This window comes from Macrosteles quadrilineatus, unplaced genomic scaffold (genome assembly GCF_028750875.1).
Source record: "Macrosteles quadrilineatus isolate MER2022 unplaced genomic scaffold, UCM_ALF_1.0 Scaffold_1__1_contigs__length_201487025, whole genome shotgun sequence".
Classification (NCBI taxonomy): Eukaryota; Metazoa; Arthropoda; class Insecta; order Hemiptera; family Cicadellidae; genus Macrosteles; species Macrosteles quadrilineatus.
In genome coordinates, this window is record NW_026542594.1 from 91,293,095 (window position 1) to 91,310,247 (window position 17,153).

General features: G+C 35.4%; 1 protein-coding gene across 1 annotated transcript in view; it reads left to right on the forward strand.

Annotated features, from left to right (window-relative positions):
* Positions 1-17,153, forward strand: part of LOC128998883 (cilia- and flagella-associated protein 43) — a 167,462-nt gene that overhangs the window by 134,676 nt on the left and 15,633 nt on the right. The window lies entirely within an intron of this gene.

Consider the following 17,153-nt stretch of genomic DNA (forward strand, 5'->3'; position numbering starts at 1 on the left):
TTTACAGTTACATATTAGTCCCAGTGATCAATCAAACCCGTTATGTAAGCCAAAGCCACACGGTTATTAATCTCACTTGGTTTTGGATTTGCTTACAAACGTGATCGGAAATGGTTACAAACGTGATATGGAAATGGTTAGGGCCTACACAGCATTCGTAAACAACATTTGTGTAAACATATCAGCGACATCTAGAAAAAGGAATCTTTATCAAAACAGCTGTTCATAATTTAATATATGACGTCTTCTCTTAACAGATTATTAGTATTTCATAAATGACGTATGTAGAAAACATGGAGAAACTAGAAAAATCACACAAAATTGGGTTTTTGGTCGTCCGTTATTTTATTTCCAAAATAGCGAGGCTATATTTTAATGGCTATAAGGATACTCTCGCCAATCCTTTAAATACAATTAAACCATTAGAATCATTAGAACCATTAGAATCACACAAAGAGTTTTTATCGTCAATTTAATTTCAGAACACTAAAAATTCAGTTTCAAGCAAGACAAATATAAAAAATTTAAATTATACAAATTTTTTGTTCTATACATTTTTTACCTCCCATCTAAATTAACCTCTTCGCAACTCGAGTCTACACACAGGCCCTGCCTATGTAGACTTTTCCCTTTGTTATAGAAGGTATTTGTTTTTTTTACACTTTTGTTTGCTTTTTTTTTTTTTTTTTTTGTGGGGGCTGGGGTAGTGGCATACCCCTAGCTACTTTGGCCTGGAGACCTTTTGTAGCACCCTTTAATTCATTCTGACAGCCCTAGGCTCCTCAAGTAGCCCAGGAGCTGAAAGACACCCAGCTTCCTTAGGCCAATTCTACACGAGCGTGAAAACCGCGACGGGATTCCCGCGTCGGGACCGCGCGCTCGACAGGAACCATTGCGGTAGATTGGCGTGTCTAAGTCAAAGTCATAAAGTCAAAACATTCTTTATTCATTATAGTTTCACATTACATGAACTTGAATAGAGTCATGAGCTAAATTCAAAATTGCTTACAGCTAATTAAATACATAAAAAGAGTACTAAAATTACTTTACTTTAACTTTTAACAAAATCATGACTTTAAGGATTACAGTATTTGGAATTCAAATTATGTTAGGCCTAACTGTTTTTTACTAATACTAAAGAATTCTGTTACTGAGTAGCAGGGAGTTCTTAAAAAATATTCCTTTAAGAGCTGCTTGAATTTATTAAATTTGGTTTCTTTTCGGATGTGAGCTGGTATAGACTGGAGAAATTTTAGCCCTATGTAAGATGTCTTTTTAGTGTAAAATTCAAGATTATGCCGAGGTAGGTTAATTTTTAATCTGGTGTTATATACTAATTGTTCTGTTGAGCTGGATGATAGTTGGATCTGTTTTGCATAAATTATTGTTTCATAAATATAAAGACTATAAACTGTTAATATTTGTAATTCACGAAAGATGCTCTTGACTGGCTCTTTCTTTTTAAGATTTTTCATCACCCTGATAGCTTTTTTCTGCTTAATTAGTACTTTATCTAAATTAGTTTTTGTTGTTGCCCCGTATAGAACAATTCCATATGAAATATGTGAATGAATTAATGAGAAATAAACAACTCTTAGAGTGTCTAAACTGCATACTCTGAACATCTGTCGCAGAGCATGGATACCGGAAGATACCTTTTTAACCACATAATTCACATTGCGGGATTCACGTTGCGGAAGGACGCGGCAGTAGGCGGGAGCGCGGTGTTGACGTCGAGGTCGGCGTCAAACCCGCGTCCGGAATCCCGCCCAGCAATTCTACACGTAGCGTTGTTACCGCACGCGGCAGCTCAACTCTGATCTATTGTAGGCATACTACAGTTGCATTCTAGTGTTAAACATGTTCGACACCGAAAAGTTTATTTGCGAGTTAGAGGCTCGGTCTGCACTTAATAATGATTAAGATTACATCATGGTTCACTCTGAAAAGCGAAGAAATGTACTTAGTCTGTGGCGTTTATATTACAAATGTTCAAGTAATATCAACAGTGTTTGCATGCTGATAGCAAAATGTAAATTTTAAAATAATTTTATAATTTTAAAATATTTATAATATTTAAACAAAGTTTGTACATAAAATAATACATACTGTATTCTGAAAGCCATTGACATGCATTGAAACGTGGGACATTTTTACTAAGCGATTGACACCATCCGACAAAGCAATTGGGACAACAAATTTCAAGGGTACAACATGTCAAAGTAAAAAATTCAGGTCTTTAATCTAAGAGGATCGTCGAACTAACCACATAATTCCAACACCGAACTTATGTTTTAAATTAACATATTATTGCTTTAACATGGTTTGGAACTAACGAATCATAACATTGTCAATTTAAACCAATCTATATATTAATAGGCAAGCATTTTTCTTTAAAACATTTTTTCTCAGCTCGTGTGCATCGCAGAGAAAATCTACGCATACCGTTAGAAAGATATTTTCCTGTAGATGTGCAGAATCCCTTTAAAAATTAAAATAGGCTCAAATATAAAGACAAAAATGAATTTTAAATTTGAAAAAAATTAACTGAGCTTTATGGGTTGCCATGCTGGTGACGAAATAACAACGAAATATAAACAGGAAAAAATGGAAGAAATTCCAATCACATGTTTTATTTTCAGCGTAGGAAGAAAATAGAGAAGCCTGTACGGTACCTTTACATTCCATCCCCATGGAAAAACATGATTTTTCCTTCCACCATGTTCCATCCCCATGTTAAAGTTGTCACCAGTTATAATACCCCCACCGCCGCAAACCTGCAGACTAAGCGAATTTCAACTTGTCTGATTACATTTTTCTATCATTTTTGTCTGCTAAAAGGGAAGATAAAACGTGTTTTTTGACCATAGGTCAATAGTATAGGATGAAATAAATACATTTGCCAAATTTTATCAACATATATCCATAAACAAGTAAACTGCAACAAATTTGTTCCAACCTAGCTCCACCGTGTCCATCCCGCGTCTGAACCGCCTCGTGTAGAATGGCCCGACGGGTTTCACGCGACGGGGATCCCGCCACGTGTAGTTTGCAAAAAATATTAGCGCGGTCACGCGACGGTCCCGTCGCGGTTTTCCCGCTCGTGTAGAATCGGCCTTATCTCTGCTGGTTCCAGGAATAACCTCCCCAGAGATATAAGCCTTCTATGGGCCAACGCTGGATAGTCCAGCCATTAGTGTTCTGAGGTTTCTACCTCGTTCTCACAGAACCTGCAGAGGTCTGTCTGTGACCTCCCTATGGTCCTGAGATGTTTCCTGATAGGACCGTGCCCTGTTAACACTCCTACTAGCAGACTAATGTCCCCTTTCTTAAGGCTCAGCAAGTCTTTCCAACCTTTATCAGTGGGGTCGATTAGTAATTTGGACGTCCTCATACCTGGGTGGTTCATCCAGGCCAGAGCCTTTTGAACCTTGACCCAGACTTGGACTTTGGCTACTCCTGAGCTTATGGGGGTACCACAGTAGTGTTCTGGTCCTGACAGTTGGTCTTCCGCACCCTTCCTGGCCAATGCATCGGCTTTTTCGTTCCCCTCATGCCCCGAATGTCCAGGAACCCAAGACAATTTGACTTGGTTTCGCTCTGCTAACTTTTTGAGGGTGTTTTTACACCCTTTTACTGTTCGTGACTGTGTCACACATGACCCCAGCACCTTTAATGCTGCCTGGCTGTCAGAGAGAATAAGGATTTTACCCTTTCTTAGATTCTTGCTAATAATATTATTAGCACAGCACTCAATCGCCAGGACCTCTGATTGAAAAACTGTTGTTGTTCTGCCCAAGGCCAGAGATATTTTGGTTTTGTTACCATACACTCCCAGCGCTGATCTCTCATCCTTCCGACTTCCATCGGTGTAATAGACCAAGCATGCTCTGTCATTGCTGAAGTTGCACTGTTGCCAGTTGTCTCTTCCCCCTATTGCAACTTGGTAAGGAATCTCGAAGTCGTATTCCTTTGTCATGAGGTCTGGTGTGCCTAGTTCCATGTCCATGCTTGGGAATCCCCTCAGGATGGACAGGTGGCCAGACTGCCTCTGTAGATTCAGCTCGCCTCTGCTGCCCATTTTTAGTGCAGATATGGCTGCACATTTCTTAACTTCCAGCCCTAGTGGGAGCATGTCGAGTATTGCCTCCATTGCAGCTGTGGGACAGGATTTCATGGTCCCACAGATCCCCGAGCACGCTAGCCTTTGCAGCTGCTGCAGTTTCCTTTGTTCGCTTTATTTCTACAGTATATAATTTTTATTGTGTTATCTAGTTAGTAATGTTTGCTGTATTATATTTAAGTAAAGAAAAAAAACAATGTACTTATATGTATATAATTAATGGGAAATAAAAAATATTATTTTATTCATTCATTTCATTTTCTTTCATAATCGGTACTCTAGTTTTCTTTAGAGTAGGCCTAAATGTCTTCTGGGCCGTGACAGACGGACATAAATTGAGACAAGACATGTTTCAACTTCTTCAATGTATAAAGCGTAAAAATAACACAAAATATGTATAATTCTGAGCAACGTACAGACAAAACAATAACTTTATTTATATAGATTAACTGGGTTCGAATTTTAAATATCTAAAAAAATTATAAAACTTCTTTTATAGTTTTACAAATAGTGCTGGGCGGGGGAATAATGTTTCTCATTTGTTGTGTAAATCCTTTATGGTGGGGGGGGGGGGGGTTGTTGCTCAATTGGGGGGGGGGGGGGGGGGTGCGTCATTAGTCTAGGGGGGGATGGGCACCCCTGGTTACAATCTTCTATTTTTGGATGCAGTATTTCACTCATGGTGTTCTGAGTCCTGTAGGCTACCGAAACTTCGTATTTCTTGAATCTGTTAGCAGTCCTTTGTGTTGTAGTCCCCGTGTAGCTAAATGTGACATATCTGGTGTTTTCCTCTTTTATCTCTTCTAATTTTGTTCTGCTGTGTAGTGTATTCTGTCTATTGAGTTTTCTCTTCGTCTTTCTTGCGTTGTCCTCTATTGTCTTGGTTCAAAATCCATTAACTTGAGCGATCTTCTTGATGGTGTCCAGTTCTTTCTTCCTATTGGCTTGGCTAAGTGGGATCTTATAGGCTCGGTACAGCATGGATCCAAAGGCTCCGGTCTTGTGGATTGTCGGATGGATAGACTTTCTGTTTATTGTAGTGTCCGTTTGCGTAGGTTTTCTGTAGATGTCAAACTCGATCTTGCTGTCTTTTCTCTCTAATGTCAGGTCCAGGAAGTTGATCTTTTCGTTTTCTTCAAACTTGTTGGTAAAGGTAAGGTTCGGATGGTGGCTGTTAAGTGTATGCATCATCGTTTCGTGCTCTTGTTCCTGGGCTTGTCTAAAAATAACAAGAATGTCGTCTACATATCTAACATACAGTTTTACATCATGATTCTTTCTTAAATTCGTTAACATTTCTTTTTCCTGATGCTGTAAAAATATTTCTGACAAAAGTGCCGAAACTGGACATCCCATAGCTAAACCAACTGTTTGTTCGTAAAATCTATTGTTAAATCTAAAATAATTTTGTTTCAAAACAGTCACAAGCAATTTTACAATCTGATTGACATATTCATTGTCTAAACTATTAAAAGCCTACATTTAACAAGATCTACAGTTTCAGATACAGGTATGTTGGTGTACAGATTTGAGATATAAAATGAGACTAGCCTACTACTTGAATCTATATCTATGTTCTTTACCTGTTCAACAAATTCATAACTATTCTTTACATTGTATATATATTCTAATTCTAAATCATTGCTGAGCTTACTTGCTAACAATTTTGAAACATTGTAAGTAGGATCACATTTAAAGTTAACTAAGGGTCTGATGGGTACATTCTTGTGTACTTTCAGGATCCCTTTCATCGCGGGTGCTTTGGAATTTAGGATGTTCATCTTCTGTCAACATTCATCGGTAATCACTCTGGTGCATCTCTTCACAACGTCGGACAGCTCTTTTTGGTACTTCTGCGTTGGATCCTTTTTCAGCTCCTTGAAGTTATTTTCTTTGATGACATCTTCAGTCTTCTTTATATTATTCTTCCTTTTTAAAGCCCCGTTTCCATCAAACATTTTCTGCTCAAAACATTGTTGTCAGCTAAACTCACAACAAAGTTGGAGTAAAATGTTGAATGGAAACACTAGCATAATGTTTTGAGCAGTGTTGGCCAACAAAAAGTGTTGGCAGCCGTTGCAGCTGACAACATTGTTGTGAGCTGTGCTCAAAAGGTAATGGAAACGGTGTCCAGCTGCCAACATTGCTGTGAGCAGAACTCGCGCATGCGCACTTGCTCTGTGTGAGTAGTTCCAGCACATCCACCGCAGCACCATCGCACCTCTAGCCTAGCAGACGGGTTAAACACCAACAACACCACGTGTTTTTGTTTATGGTGTAAACATTCTTGTGTCGTGTCGGTGTATCTTGCTGTGTTGGGCTTTTGGATGGTATAGTGAGGCCATGGCGATGTCAAGTCAAGATTGGGTAAAAGACGAAGTGTTAAAGTTGATACCTTTGTAAGAAAGTGAGACAGTGTTGTGGGATGTGTCTAACAGCAAGCACAAAAACTAATAAAAGGAGTGATGCCATCCAAGTTATAGCCGGGTTTACACTATGTAGCAAAAACTGCTACATAACTTTTGCTATATAACATTGCTATATAACTTTTACTATACAAAAAAGTTACAGAAAAGTTTGTGATTCCGGTGTCCGTGCTATATGTTATATGTAGCACAACCTCATTTACATTCTGTATCGAAAATGTCAAGCCGAAGAGACATTGTTCGAGGCAGCTATCACGGTGATCGGAAGTCAGAAGCGGAAGCGATCCATAATTAAAACGCGAAATAAGACGATGGTAGATTCAAAAATGTTTTACGTATGACCACAACGCCGGTTGTCCACGGAACAGTTTAATTAAAGTTTATACTGTAATAGCATCCCGATCCCACGTACTGTCGCTTTACAGTCCTTCCATTGTAAACAAAGATCCCCGAGCAAAAACGTCCGTACACATGGGGCTACAACTGTGAACTTCTGTGAACTGTTGACACTAAATGCTACATATAGCAGATGCTAGACGAAAAATATTTGTATAACTATGCTACATATAGCAATGTTAGATATAGCACGTATTTCTTTTGATCTTTACCGACTCCCGATGGATAGCACAATTTTTGCTATTTATAGCAGAATATGCTAGGTACATATAACAGTGTTATATAACACTTTTGAAAAGTGACTTTTTCTACTTCTAGCAAATGTTATATAACATTGCTAGATGTTACACAAATCTGCTATATAGCAGGTTTTGCTACATAGTGTAAACCCGGCTTATCTTAATGTAGCTGCTAACATTTCGCCAGCTGATATGGGACTGCGCTCACCATGTTTAGCGATTAGAGGAGTCACCAAGTTTAGTAATTCCTTAAAGTCAATTGCCTTCATTCGTACAAAATTTTGGGATTCTGCTCGAAGTCTTAAATCCCTCATAAGGGAGTTGTAGGCACCTTCAACGGCCCTTTTAGCCAAAAAACTCCTAACCTACCATCGCGGTCGCTTTCTGCGTTTTAAACTAATGGTGATATGCACCAGCCATTACGACGAAATCAGCAGCAGCAGTCTCTTCGCTCTCCATGATGAAGGTGCACTGGTGTAGATAGGTGTGTGGGTGTGGATGGTAGCATAGATAAAAGGAGTATATGGTAGTGAAATGTGCTCGCAGTAGGTTGGCGGGAAATGTTGGTGCGAAATGTTGGCGCGTACTGCTGGAATGGAAACAGCGCGCCAACATTGTTGGGAGCTGTGCTCAAATCAACTTGAACTTAGCTCCCAACATTGTTGGTACAAAACGTTTGATGGAAACGGGGCTTAAGCACTACGATGGTGTTGCTTTTGTCCGCTTTCACGATGATTGAGCTATTCTCTTCCAGTTTCTTCTTTATTTCGTTGCAGGTCTTCAGTTCTTCTTTTCTGCTGGGATCTATGGGTCCTTGGCTGGTGAAAGCGTTGGCTGTTACTTCCTTCCCAACGGCATAATGGTCTACGTCTCTGAGTGATTTTACATTTGCTTCAACTTCAGTAGCTAGTAGTTCTTTTTCGGCCATCTTCTTCATTGGGAAATTGTACTTCATTCCGTGCTTCAGTATTTTTGTTTCTTCTTCACTGAATTGAATATCTGTAAGGTTGATGACTCTCTTCTGGAATTTGTGTTCTGTACTGGTCCTATTCAAGTCTTCATTAGGTGTATTTTTCTCTACGAGCTTGTTTAATTTGTCGTTTATCCGTGAATATTTCCGGTCCATGGTGTCTTTAACCTCTTCACTGACAACTTCATATAGTAGATTCCATGCAATTAGTCCGTATAATCTCAAAAATTGTAGGTGGATGTCGTAGGCAATCAGGTTCAGTTCTTCTTTTTCACAGTAAAGTTGTTTGATCATATTTTGGATGAATAATACTTCTCCTTGTTCCTTGGTTCTTTTGGCAGCAGTGGAGTTACAGTTGATCTTGATTTTTGCGTATTGTGGTGTAATTCTCTGTAATGACAAGAATCTTGAATGGCGTCCCTACTTATACCCTATTGGCTACCGGAAACACCGGCCAATACATTTTTATAAGTACAACTGGGATCGAAATTTACTTGTTCTTTAATCAACTTATTTCTATTTTTACATTTTTCCTTATAAATATACAATTCTTCCCAAGCATTCATCACATATCCGTATCCCTTCTTACAATTCTTCTAAAATACATAGACTATCCTCCATTTTTTCTATTGAGTGACCATTTTGTAACAGGTGTTGTGCGACATTTGATCTTTCCGGTTTGTTGTTTCTCCATGCGGGGACGCCATTCAAGATTCTTGTCATTCGCCTATTGGGTCTGATGATGATTGGGGTGTCCAGTCGAAATCGATCACCTCTTACCATCTTTTGTATATTTACCGTCCTGTGAGTAACAGTATAAGCGTAAATATATGTTTTAAGTGTTATAAGACGTATCTTTATTTACTTTCCGTAAATTTAATAACACGTACAATGCTGATCAAGAAGTTATTTATAAAAGTAATATAATTATTGAATTATCTACCATTGCACAGCGACTCTCGCCAGGGAATATGGTAGCGCATAGCCGGAAATCACCTCCAAAAACCTTTTCACTAAAAGGCTTTTCTTGGATTTCTCTTCTGGCACTATCTCGCAGTAATCATTATATGGACGGTAAAGCATACTTATTACAACCAGAATCTTCATCCCATTATATTATTTTAGAAATCCTCATGTATTTAGTTACGTTAGTATTGGATTTTATTCTGGAGACTTCAGACTCATTTAATTGCATTGGCAATTTAAATCGGTTGTGAACTGTAGGCTAAGATTTCCTAAGCCAAAATAGTCTGATGTGACTGCATCTGTCCGTGGAATATTAAAATAATCACGAGATCACATAACATTGCTTTGAATTTCAAAAATCGACATAGCTAAATTTTCAGTAAATATTAAAATTACAGTAGGAAAACAGATTTTTTTAAAGAAATGAATCATGTGTTAGGTAAACTTAATAAACTCTGACTTGTATTTTAAAATGTATGAACACTTTTAAGTCCAATGGAGCAAAGCACATTGAACTGAGCATGACAAGCGTTATTCCATCACTTCTACAGAGTATATCCTTCAATTTGACACCTCAATCATCAAAATCGGTGCATAAATAAAAGAGTTTAGCCGTACACAAGAAATTCCTTATGGAATTAGAATAATAGATTATCAACACATCACTATTATTACTATTTAGTTAACGTTGGTGTTGCACTTTATTTTTTACAGCCACATTAAATTTAATTGATGTCTTACTCTATGAGTTCTGTATTTTCTTTCTGGATTCCAAAATGCTAGTTCATGCTATGAAAATGTTACCACATTTGAGGGAAACATTTTTTGAGCAAACCATCATACATTATTTATGCTTAACTTTGTTTACTATCAATAGTTTGTTGCCTGTATATTGTAAATTACCAATCTAAATTGTCTCTAGTACTTCATTTCAAAGTATACAGTCATTTCAATGCCATTTCGGGCCATTTGAACTAAGCAATTATAAATTGTTTTTACAGACTGCATTATCACTACACGATAAGAAAATAAGGTATAGAAAAATTTGATGACACCAACAAAGATTGTTTATATGTACTTTGCTTTGGTTAGCATAGCAAATGTCCTACTGTAATTCAATTGTATTTTTGTGGGCAGAGGTCAGGGGCGCCTTTGGAATTTTCTAAAGTTAACATATGTCATATTATACATTATTTTAAAGGTATTTAATAGAAACACATTTTGGGGAAAAAAGAAGTTGATTATCTTTTTTTTTTTGTTAAAAAATGGTGGCAGTTTTTTTTTTTTTTTTTTTTTTTTTTGAAAAAATCAATATGATTTTAATACTCTGTGTTTCCTATACCAATTCACGTAGCCCTTCTCCGGTTGAATTTTCTTACTCTTCCAAAAATCTGTAAATTTAAAATGCCCATGTTATTCTTATGGAGACTAAGTAAACTGTTGTAGTTTGCTTGTTTATGAACATATTTTGATCAAATTTGGAAAATGCATTCATTTCATACTAAATTATTATATTTTACAAAAAACACCTTTTTACCCTCCCTGTTGCAGCAAACCTGAGTACTCGTTAAACTTTTATTTAAATAGGGAATAAATATGATATTTCTAAGGAGACATTTTAGTGTAAATCCAATCAGGGAAATGGAAATTCGCTTAGCTGCAGGTTTGCTGCGGCGGGGGTATTTTTAAGTGTGTTTCAGTTTGATATCATGAATGAATAGTTAAAATTATCGTAAAATGGGTTGTTTCCATGGAAACGTAATGTAAAACGGCAGCAAATAGCAATGTTTTTAATTTTTTGTACTTCTGGCCTTTTTTAGTGTGCTCTAGTGGCGAAACGGTTCATTGTAGAAACAAACATTATATAGGAAACTTGTAGTAAATTTTGTCACTTTTAATTTTACAAAGCAGGATTTTCTCAAAAACCCATACTTACCGAGATTTGCCCGAAAAACCAAAAAAAGTTCCCAAATTTTAAGGTTTTTCACAAAATAACCAATGTTCCGGGCAAAATATCTGTCAGCAAACCTCATATTCGTGTTCAGCGACCCAAAAAACATAAAGAAAAGTGATGATTAGGACTGTACCTAAACTTTCTGCTAACTTTCCTAATATGCCTAGACTGCATATTAGGAATATAAGTGACAGTTAGCGGAAAGTTTAGGTACAGTCCTAATCATCACTTTTCTTTATGTTTTTTGGGTCGCTGAACACGAATATGAGGTTTGCTGACAGATATTTTGCCCGGAACATTGGTTATTTTGTGAAAAACCTTAAATTTTGGGCACTTTTTTTGGTCAAATCTCGGTAAGTATGGGTTTTTGAGAAAATCCTCAAAACCATACCATTGGCATGAAGGGTTTATTCCCTAATAAACAAACATAAAAATGAAACGACAAAAATTAAAAAAAATTTTTTTTGAAGATATGCAAATGCTTATTGTTCAAAAATTTCAAATAGCATCATATGTCAAGTGGCAAATCATTTTATAGGGTTTTTAATTCCTAACAACTTTGTAATTTATACTTACTTCGTATCTCTTTTAGTTTTTGTGTAAATAAAAAAAAAATCTAATTTTCCTATATCAAATGCATATTTTTTGGGTTTAACCACGGCCTCCTTTAACTACAGGCCGCGGCGTTCGAAATGGCAACACCGCATCGGATGGCTGGATGGCTAAGCTACGCTTCACCACTACACCAGTGAACGCTCGCGCTCGCGCCGCGGAGGATTGGAACAAGCACGCGAATTATCTATTAATTTAGATGTTTTATATCTGATAACACTGATGTGTAGGAAAAGGAGTAAATAATTATGTGAGGCTTTCGTGTCAATGCAAGAATGTAATACAATATTTATTAAAACCTTTTACGGTACATTGAACATGATTGAACATATAAGTAGGCGCATGATTGTAGTTTTCTTCCGTCTTTTCTACGTATTTACTCTATATGATTTATTAATTGTTAAACACTTAAAATGTAAATCCTATCTGCAATGTTATTTAGTTACAGCTTCTGTGTAAGCTATTGTTTTATCATTGGAATAGAAAAAATATCATATATTGGTATAGAAAAATCATTGGATCATTGGATTGCTGGGGCGCTTTTGTTCACTATACAAAGTAAAAATTAACAAAAGCAATAAATAAAGTTATTTTATTCAAGAAAGGATTGACATTTTTCAATGGTTACATTGGCTATTATTTTGGTCTTTTTTACTTTCGTGTAGATATTTATACTCGTAAGGTCCAATAAAAGTATAAATGTAATGATTTATACTACAGAACTATATAACTTCAATAGGATTCAGCCTAAGTTAAAAAGAAGCCATTTCATTTTCATGTACAACACTGACATTTTATTACAAAATAAATGAAATCATAACAAATATATACTTTTGCTTTAGTTAAATTATACCTCTGTATCTCAGCCCTAAATACCTAATTATTTAATTGAAACAGTCTTACTTTATGATGGCCTTCCGTAGAGCTCTATTTTTAATACAGGAACTCGTCTGTAAAGAAAATATACAAATGCATAAATATTACTAATATAACTATTCTAAATATAAAATTTAAATTACCATTTTCTTTCGTACAGTGTGCTTTTTGCAAGTTAACATGCTTATAACCTAATTTAACATATTTTAGTATTTGAGGTTAACCAACAGTGAATATTATTTTCCCATATCCATGTTCAATAGTATTTTTAATACAAATTTTAATTTCAGATTTTACTTTCCTAGATTATAATGGATAATAATATTTTGTACTTACAATGTCTACGAGATTTGCCTGCCATGAGATACAGAATTATGAATGAAATCAAACTTAGTGAGGGAAATGAAAAAAGAAACAATGTTACCACTACAAACAATTCAAATAAATCAATTTTGCTTCTTACATACTATAACTAAATTTGCTGGATTTTTTTTTAAACAAACAATATAAGAATCAGTATAAATTTTCCGCCACTTCAAAATAAAAAAAAATCATAGTAAATTTAGTTCAAGTTTTTTCCTTCATAACAAACAACAATAATATTTGCAAAATTCAATACTATGAAATACACAACAATGAAATAGAATAGCTCAGCTCAATACAATATCCGGTTAGTTCAGATAACCTAATGTATTACAAATAGTTTGTCACTAGAATGCGCGGGCCTTCAGTTTTGTTGCTTTTCAAGTTATATAAAACCAAATTAAAATTGAATTAAAACATTTCTTTTAACTAAACATTTTTCTTTGTAATTTCATCAACTACCATTTTAAAACCACATATAAATAAATACAAATCAATTTATTTGATTCAAACAAAACTTTCCTATATCCCTTTTTTAAAACAAGACGGATTATTTAGCAAACTATGCCCAAAAGGAAGAATGATAATGATCACGAATACCAAAGATAAGATAAAACTACTTTTAACTGCATTCATTTTAAAATCCTGTTTGTTCAGTTTAGTTTGGAACAAGTAGAAGTGCATGCGTTTTAGTGTGATGTGTCGTGTTTTAGTTATAAGTTTAGTGTATTTAGTGCGCGTTAAAGTTTGTGTTTTGTATGGCCTGTCGTATAAGTGTATAAGTAACAGTTTTGTGTCAAGTGTTCAGAGTCACGTATCCTTATTTACTAATTTTAGTCAAAACTTTCACACACATTCTCACCCATTTGATCAATCCATTTGCTCACATTTACACTCACATTTGAACTATACATTTACCCACTCATTTATTCATCCTGATTCACTATTTTAAATGAATGCGCTTTATTTATTAACATTTAATTTTATTTAATTATTGAAATTTTGGTTTTCTTTCGCCATTGTTTGCTAAAATAATTCGCTTTTCCTTCTGCATACCTCCTTAATAAAAATATACATTTCCTGATATTACTCTAAAAAAGTAATACAATCTTCTGAAGTAGTTTCAGTCCTCTCAGTCCGGTGTAAGCATCGGGTTTGAATCATATTCATTTGTCTTCTGCTAGTTTGAGGTCCACAATGTGTACTTTCTTCACGTCTTGATAATTATTCACGTTCTGTATCAAAACTGTTACGTCCGTGACGAAATACAATATCCTATATGGTCCAGAATATTTGATAGCAAGCTTCTTAGAAAAGTTTTTCACTTTGTTGCTCAAATAGTGAGTGCGGACATAAACAATAGAATTGACAGCGAATGGCGATCTTGGATTCCTGTATTTCGCACGTTCTTGATTTTTCTTAATGCTTCTCTTGATGTTGTTTATAGCTTTAGTTAAATTTTCTTTCTTCTCATCTTCAGTTAGCTTTGTTGAAATCAAATCCTGTATATTCCAAACATTTGATAGTGTGTTATTATATTCATGATAAAACATCATTTGGAAGGCTGTTTGACCTGTAGACGAATTTACAGCTGTGTTTAAACTAAGTTGGACCAAACCTAAATTGTCATCCCAATTAGATTGATTGTTGTGGTAAAAACATCGCAATAGTGTAGACACATCTCTGATAAATCTCTCAGCTCGATTTCCATTTGCACGATATATCGCTATACGACGGTGCTCAATGAAATGTTTAAACAAATAGGCCTTGAATTCCTTGGATATGAAATATGAAGCGTTATCAGACACTAATATCCTCGGAGTTGAAAAATTCACAAAGGTTTGCTGAAGTTTTGCGATTATCAATCTTGAATTACAGTCCTTAAGAGCGTGAAGCCATAAATATCTAGTGAATGCATCGACTATCACTAGAATATATTTATTTTGTCCCTTTGATCTTGGCAATGGTCCTAGAATATCAATAAAAACTGTATTCATGGTTTGTTCAACAGGAATTGAAATTAGTTTACCCTCGTATTTCCTTTGCGTGGTCTTCGACATAGCACATATTTTACATTGTTTTATCTTCTGTTTCACAGTTTCATTTAAAATTGGATTGTAAAAATATTCATTTATTTTACCTTGGGTCCTAGAGATTCCCAAATGACCTCCGATCATTGTGTTGTGGTAAAATGTAAAAACCAAATTTATTAAGTTATCTGGTAGATAAATTTTACTTTTTCCAGATTGATTTTTGTACATCAAAACGTCATTTTTCAGGTAGAAACACTCTTGATTAGTATTATTTTGTACGCTTTTAATTATCTCTGCACATTTCGAGTCATTTCCTTGGTGATACTTCAAGTCATTTAATGCCATTGGTATCTCTTGAATTAGATTACAAAAATGTATATCTTCTCGTTTGTTTCTCATCATTTTCTTATTACTACTATTTACATGATTTATTTTATTTACATTTCTCTTCTTGTTCCTAATTTCTTCCCTAACAATATTTACAGAATTATTTATCTTCAACGTAGAGTCCTCTTCTGTTCTGATGTCTTCGTCATGATTGATGTCTTCTTCATCAAAAAGTCTGGATAAAGTATCCGCTAAGATATTTTCACTTCCCTTTTTATGTTCGACAGTGAATGGGAGGTTTAACAGGCGTTCTACCCACCTTGATAATCTTCCCAGTTTCCTGCGAGTGTTTAGAACGTAGCTGAGAGCTTGATTATCCGTTATCAATTTAAAGGGCTGTACTTCCAAAAATTCATGCCATTTTTCGATGCATAATATGACACTGTAGGCTTCTTTCTCATACACACTGTATTTGAGCTCGTTATCATTGAACTTTTTGGAATAGTAGGCAATTGGTAGTAGATCTTGATTTTCATTTTCTTGCAATAAAACTCCTCCTGCCGCTATTTGCGATGCATCCGTTTGTAAAACAAATGGTTTTGAAAAATCAGCTAACTGCAAAATTGGGGGATTTGAAATTTTCTCCCTCAACGTATCAAAGGCAATTTTACACTTTTGGGACCAAATGAATTTATTTCCTTTCTGTTTCAAACTATGTAAAGGTGCACATATATCGGCATAGTTAGGGATATATTTAGCCCAATAAGAACACATGCCTGTAAATTGCCTCACTTGTCTTACATTTTTGGGTTCCGGGAACTTTTGAATGGCAGTTGTACGTTCTGGGTCGATTCTTACAGTGTTGTCTTTAATTAAGTGTCCTAAGAAGCTGATTTCCCGACAAAAAAATTTTGCTTTGTCAACGTTTACTGTTAGTTTGTGTTTGGCAAGTCTGTCAATGACCTCCTTAACGTGTGACATATGCAGAGACTTGTTAGTGCTGTAAACAACTATGTCGTCACAGAAATTTACCATGTATTTAAACTTTATATCTTGAAAAACTTTATCTAAGTAGCTTGATAGAACGGAGCTTCCAACCTGGAGTCCAAAACAAACACGTTTCATGCGATATTTCCCAAAAATTGTAGAAAATGATGTGATGTCTCTAGAATTTTCCGCTAAAGGACATTGAAGGAAAGCCTTATTTAGGTCGATTACTGTAAAGTAACTAGCCCCTTGTAGATGATGATACATATTTTGGAGGTCACCAATTGGATAGTTCATTTTCACTAATTTCTTATTCAACTCTGAATAGTTGACTACCAATCTATCTTTTGCCGTTAAAAATGCTGGGCTGCTATATTCGCTAGTGGATGGTTCTATTATACCTTGGGCTAACCAATCGTCTACTATAGCTTTCATTTTGTTCAAAGTAGGCGGACTTAGAAAATAAGGGCGAATACATATAGGTTTATCATCAGTAAGCTTTAGTTCTACTTGTAGGTCAAGTGCCTCACCAATCTTATCAGTAAATACATTGGGATAAGATTTTACTAGTTCTTCTATTTCTGTGGTCATCTCTGGAGTTCCGATATGAATATTATTTATTGCTAATTTCTGCCAATTTTCATCTCCACATAACTTTATTTTGTCTGAAGGTGCGAATTTAAAATAACAGCTGTTGTCATTTAAATCGATAATTAGGCCTTTGTTACGAATGAATGGAGCTCCCACTATCATATGATAATAGTTTTGTTTTATCACCAAAAATTTTTCATACCAGGAATACTTGCTTATCTTGATTTTTATCTTACATTCATTTATGATGTCCAATGGTTCTTCATTTGCAGCTAACATTATATCAGTCC